This window comes from Chiroxiphia lanceolata, chromosome 1 (genome assembly GCF_009829145.1).
Source record: "Chiroxiphia lanceolata isolate bChiLan1 chromosome 1, bChiLan1.pri, whole genome shotgun sequence".
In the NCBI taxonomy this organism is placed as follows: Eukaryota; Metazoa; Chordata; class Aves; order Passeriformes; family Pipridae; genus Chiroxiphia; species Chiroxiphia lanceolata.
Genome location: NC_045637.1, coordinates 33,748,675 through 33,754,674, shown reverse-complemented (window position 1 = coordinate 33,754,674; position 6,000 = coordinate 33,748,675). Strand labels below are relative to the sequence as shown.

The window sequence follows — 6,000 nt, the reverse complement described above, 5'->3', positions numbered from 1 at the left end:
CATGACAATTAAGCTTCAGATTTTATTTTCAGACTTGAGAATGTGAATTAGAGTGAGTGCATAGATTTGATTCTTCATAAAACCATCTTCTCTTCAACAAGTTTCTCTTACTTTTGCTCCTTGGCTACTGCACATGCAAATACATACACACGCAAACAAAGTTATTTTAGTCTGTGAGGTACAGCATCCCTAGAAAATTAGACACATATATTGGCAAATTAAAAGAGCTGCAATCAGTCTGAACATTTGGTGTTGTACAGAAACATTTATTATTGGATAATAATAAATTTTTACTTCTGTGCAGTAAAAGTTAGAGCAGAAATTACATAAATTGATTCATGGAGCAAGATCTCAGGAGTAAGAACAGCTTAATAACAAAATTCACCCACAATACAGTACATGATGACTACATTAAAAAGTGTCCTGCAAAGACTCCATGGACTCCAGCTGACTGGGGCACCTCACTCTGAGCTGTTGCACTGGAAACTGATTTTCTAAATAGAAACTTCCAGATAATTCGTGCTGCAAATTTTGAAGCCTTACCTGTATCACACATTTTGTGTGAGGATTCACCTGCCCATGGCTGAGAGAAAGTATGTGAGTTCATACGAATCACAAACATGGTTTCTCACAAAGATCTTGTGTTGTTTGCTAACAAACTAAGTTCCTTTTCACAAGTAGATCTAGTGATCACCCTGAACAGCATCAAGTCATCAAGTGCTGCAAAAAAACATGTTATCTGGTTGTCCGGGAGTTCACAAATCAGCAGTTTTTCAATCTTTTTCCTCTGATGCTACTTGAAGTCTTGCATATGGACAGACCATATGAGTACTCTCCTGGGTTCAACCCAGTAACTGGAGGAAGTGGCTCTAGCTCAGTATTTTTTCTGTTACAGTGTATGAAAGTGTATTTCTAGAGAAGAGTGTAATATCAGGATTATCATGTACAAAATTTTGCATTTCATTAATGCACAGCAAAGTAAAGACTGCCCAAAAGCTTTGACTCAGGAGAACAAGGGCTAATAATTTCTTCTGATGGGGGAAAAAAAACCCCAAACCCACCAAAAGAAGCCCAAAAAACCCACAAAAGGGCACTAATATATTTCATTCCCTGTCAGGATTTAGGGAGGGTAAGCCTCTGCTGCCTAGAGACTGGGGCAGGACCTGTTGCCTCTCATGGAGTGAGCAACACACTAAGTATAAAATGAAGCCTAAGTTGCCTAATTAGTTTAAAGACATAGCTAGCAAGTGAACACAAATATATTTATTACTAACGGTTAATAAATGGTTCTTGAATATTTTGATCATTTTTTCTTTCTGTTTGTCGAAGAACAGGTATTCAGCAAGAGCGAGACAAAACTGGGAAAGCCAGATTTGTTTTACATTGGATTAGCAGAGGTGTTTTAGCTAATGTGCAAACAGTCCATGATCATGTCTAGAACATTCATTTTAGCTTGAAAAAGAACAATGAAGTGTGCCTCAGACCTGAATCAAGCAACCCAGACTTCAATGAAATTCCAGAAACTAATCAAAGTCGCTGGGGTACTTCATGTCATTATAAAGAATCCAATCTAACATTTGGAGATGAGGAGATTTTGGGGTTTTTTAACTGTTGACACTGCAGGAGCACCAGGCCCATCTGAAAGTGCATTCAAATGCAGCTTTAAGACTTGGTGAAGAAACAGATGTCTGGGACATGGGGAAAGAAGGAGACAGAAATAGTGAATAGGTGAGCAGTTGGGAGAAATTGCCGTAAAGTCGGAGAGCTCAAGAAGATTTTTTTAGGAGGGCTGGTGGTATCAGATGCAGGCAGAAGCTCAGGAAGTAGAAAAGGAAGAGTAAAAACCATTGGAAGAAGGAACAAATTCAAGACTTCTGAAGAACAGAAGTCATTTAAGGGAGAAACATTGAGTTAGAAGATAGGTTATATTGTTTTCAACTTTTTCTAGGGCATAATAAACGTTGCCTTGCATTTAGATTACTTCTTTCCTCCTAAAACAAACAATTGAAATAGGCAAGCTGACTGACACTTCAAGGGCTGTACTTCTCTTCATTGACTCTACAAAGAACTGGTAATGAATACATAGATATAGTGGGTGACTGTAGAGATGACTACACTAGAGACACCTAACTTTCAGGAGAGATAGATAGCATCCCATGTTTCATGCACTAAACTCTGATTGAATGTGATCTAACCTAGAAAGAGCCACAAAACTTGCCTGACAAAGGATCACCCTTCCCTTCAACAGGGTAACAGCCATTTTAGAAAAAGACTCACCAGCTCTGGCAAGAGGAAAATATCAAGACAGAGAAGCCAAGTCAGGCAGCTTCCTGAGACACTGGTTATCTTCTTCAGGAAAAAAGGGAGAGAAGGAGGAGGGAAGGAGATATTCTTTAGCTGCCTCTCCCAACTTTACAGGGGAATGCTGGCAATTCAGCTTCTGAGTCACAGTCCTACACTGCCATCCTCCAGAAGGGGAGGCATTTGGAGCAGAATGGTTTAAGTCACTCCTTGAAATTGGCCCAAGTGCCAACTCTCCAGGTCTGATGAAAGTGAATACATTCAACCTGGGTGCAGGACATAACTCCATGTGTCTTTATCCATGAGAAGTTGTTACGCACTTGCAGTTTTAATGTTCTGTGTTAGATCCAGCCATGATACAGACTGAATCCTTTAGCATCCCTCTGGAAAAAAGTACAAAAAAGAGGTTAAATTAATCCATCATCCTGTTGTGCGGCCTCAGAATTTAGGTTACAGAACTATGTTGTGTTCCAGCTCTTCCAAGGCTACCTTAGGCCCAGGGGTGCTGACTACTTTCCTCTCTTTGCACTCTAGATGCAGCATACAGGTTGTAAATGCAACAATGTGTTTTGGAAATTTGATTTTTGCCTCAATTGGCACAATAGAACCACCATAATGAACAGCAATTTTATATTTCTGTGTAATAGAAATATATTTGTACCAGACTAGCATATGGGAGAATCAATCCAGAAGCAGAGTTAACATTCTCAAAATTAAATCAAATAATAATAATAAAAAAGCCCGTAATGTGGTTCTGTAGTCATGACTGTGGTAAAGACATCAAAGGAAAGCACACTGTGTTAGATTGTACAATGTAATTGTATGTAATTACACCATTCCAGCCCCGCTGATAATGCAATTAAGGTCTGAAAATATTGCAGCTTTCTCCATTTCCTCTGACATAGGTGAAGGGCTATGATAGAATAAATACATTTATTCGAAAAATCCATAAAAAGTACAGTCAGTTTGTTTCTCACATAGTGCTTATAATGCCACTGGTGTATATAAAAGCTGTCCTGAGTTCATAGGGAAACTAGTCATATTGAAATGATTAAAGCCAACCAGAGGGAGAATTATCTGGGAAATCCATAGTATTTTACGGATGAGCTGGCATATATAGTATTTACCATACCATAACTCATACAAGTCTTACTTACTATCTTAATGAGTGACAGTAGCATATCTGGAAAACATCTGCCCTGGAAAAGGACACATCAACTACTCTGTCTGCTTGAAAAATGTAGATATAGTATTACTCTATGTCAGCCATGCATATCATATGCGGTATGAAATGTCTTCAGTGGTAAAAGAATAAGGAATGCATGTTTCATCTCTAAATGTCTCAGAATAGACTCTGGTATCCTTTCTCAGGATGAGTACTGCTTACTCCCTGAGCAGTTTAATGGAAAAAGGAGTACTTTATTTTCTGCTCTGCAGGAGTTCAGGTTATTTTATGAATTAAATCCCAGTAGGGCTAAAATAATTTTTCCAGCAAGTTACTAAAAAAGCATTTTGCATTATAATATAATTGTTCTTCATGTTCTTATGAACACACTGGCATCAGGAAACAGAGGCAGAGGCTTAAAGAAGGTGTTTCGTTTACAAATTTAAAAGAAATCACTTGGGTTACCATGGCCGTTTATATAGCTGCTCTCTTTTCAACTGTCATGCATGTTTTGGCTGGCATGATTACAGTATATTCCTAATCCCCAGAAGAGCATTTTTCCCATCAGAACCAGCAGCAGCTGCAGCTTGAACATGTTTATCAACACATCCACCTGTGTTTTTGTCGTGGACCGCCAGTGATGCCTCCTGTTCTTTCCACTATGTAGGTGTTTTTAGAGTCTCCAAAGAAATGAATTTTGAGATCAGGGATGTTTCCCATTTGATAGAATATTTTAGTGAACTTTGTTTTAGTGCGAAAACTCCAGAAGGCACAGACCTATGGCAATTACAAAAGGCAGTAAATACATCCTGCCAGTTTTAAAGAAATGTAATATCCAGACCACAACTCTATAAAGAACAACCATTTTCTAGAATCAGAGGAAGTTTTTTTGCTGCTACTTTGGACACTGCCCTCTTTTTTACATAAATTGCTAAAATACTGAACCGAACAGCATGTTATGGTTTGTTTTCTGGCTCAGGATACAGATAGAGTAATGGGAAAAAGTTAGCTTCATGGGCATCTTGAATGTTTGCAATAACTCACTTTCTTCAGTAGTTATGCTTTGTCATTAGAGAGTGTGAACATTTTCATTCTTATTAACAGAGTGATCTTTAGCCAAGGAATTATCTAATAGAACAGCTGCAACACTTTGAAGCAAACTGTGAACTTAATTTAAGTTCACAATTCAGAAAACTTTGCCTTAGCTTTTTCTTTTTCTTTTTCTTTTTCTTTTTCTTTTTCTTTTTCTTTTTCTTTTTCTTTTTCTTTTTCTTTTTCTTTTTCTTTTTCTTTTTCTTTTTCTTTTTCTTTTTCTTTTTCTTTTTCTTTTTCTTTTTCTTTTTCTTTTTCTTTTTCCTTTATAAATAGAGCAGTGCTTTAAAATATTTTTCACCAATCCCAGTGCTTATCAGGTATTCTTATATTAACTAAACTAAGGAAAGTAAGGTGAAGATAAAGATCTATGTGACACCTGTGATCCTAGTGTTCATTTAACCTGAAGTTCTACTTTATTTTGTTCACCAAATATGGGGTTTCATGACTATCCCACATGCCTTTAAATGATATTTTTCATCTCCTTACAAAAGTCTGTTCTTAGATAGAAAATGCTGTGGTCTAAACTAGAAATGTGAGAAGGGTTATATTTATTATCTTGTTAGTTCCAGAAGAGGAATCTACCAGCACTTACAGAAGACTAAGCAGAGTTTAATGGCAGTTTATGGGCTCTGTCTCTTAGCAGAATCATGTACTGTTTACAACTGTTTCCAGGACACGCAGGTGCATTGTGAGAAAATGAGCCACTACTGAAGTCATACTATAGACACTTAGTTACAAGTGTTTCAGTCACATAGCAAGAAATTAACAATGCTGCATTTGTTTTCTTTTTAATATTTCTCATATTTCTTATTCTCATTCTAAAGGAATGCATTCTAATCCAAGGACACATTCTCATACATTCATTAATCCTGCTGCTCTAAAATGTTTCACATGAAAACTCAAAATCAGATGGCTTTATGTGTTCCAACTGGGCTTTTGTAAAACAGGGTCATCCTTGAACTTGTCATCTGCTGAGGTATTAAATTCCAGATTTCACTCAATTACATGATCTTAAGAATGTGGCAAGTTGCCATTTCTTTCTCAACTTTGAACAAATGTTATTGCATCTAACTGTTTAATTTCAGGAATCCCTCAATTATAAATGACCCTTAGCAGGAAGTTGTACATCTTCTAAAAATTTACCTATGAAGGGAATGTAAATGTTCCTTACTACCAACATTCTTAAGACTAAAACACTCTTTTTTTTTTTTATCCAGAGTTTAGCAAACATGATTTAACAAATCAATATTTACTTCAGATCTGCATGCAAAGTTTGTTTTTTCTCACATTGGAAGACAGTATTATGAAACCTGATACAGTGCCTTTGTAGAAAGATTAGTTGATCATTAAGATGATGCATTTATTAAAGTTACAATTCACTACAGCAAAAAATGATCTAAAATGGGGCAAAGTTTGAAATAAACAAATACTTAAAATGA

The 6,000-nt window shown here is 36.6% G+C and overlaps 1 long non-coding RNA gene across 1 annotated transcript in view; it reads right to left on the bottom strand.

Annotated features, from left to right (window-relative positions):
* Positions 1-2,495: 2,495 nt before the first annotated feature.
* LOC116792261 overlaps positions 2,496-6,000 on the bottom strand; it is a 44,538-nt gene continuing 41,033 nt past the window's right edge. Inside the window, exons 4-5 of the long non-coding RNA XR_004359039.1 lie at positions 4,080-4,243; positions 2,496-2,684 (exon numbers count right to left, since the gene is read on the bottom strand). This is a non-coding gene — a long non-coding RNA (uncharacterized LOC116792261). The remainder of the gene's footprint in view (positions 2,685-4,079; positions 4,244-6,000) is intronic.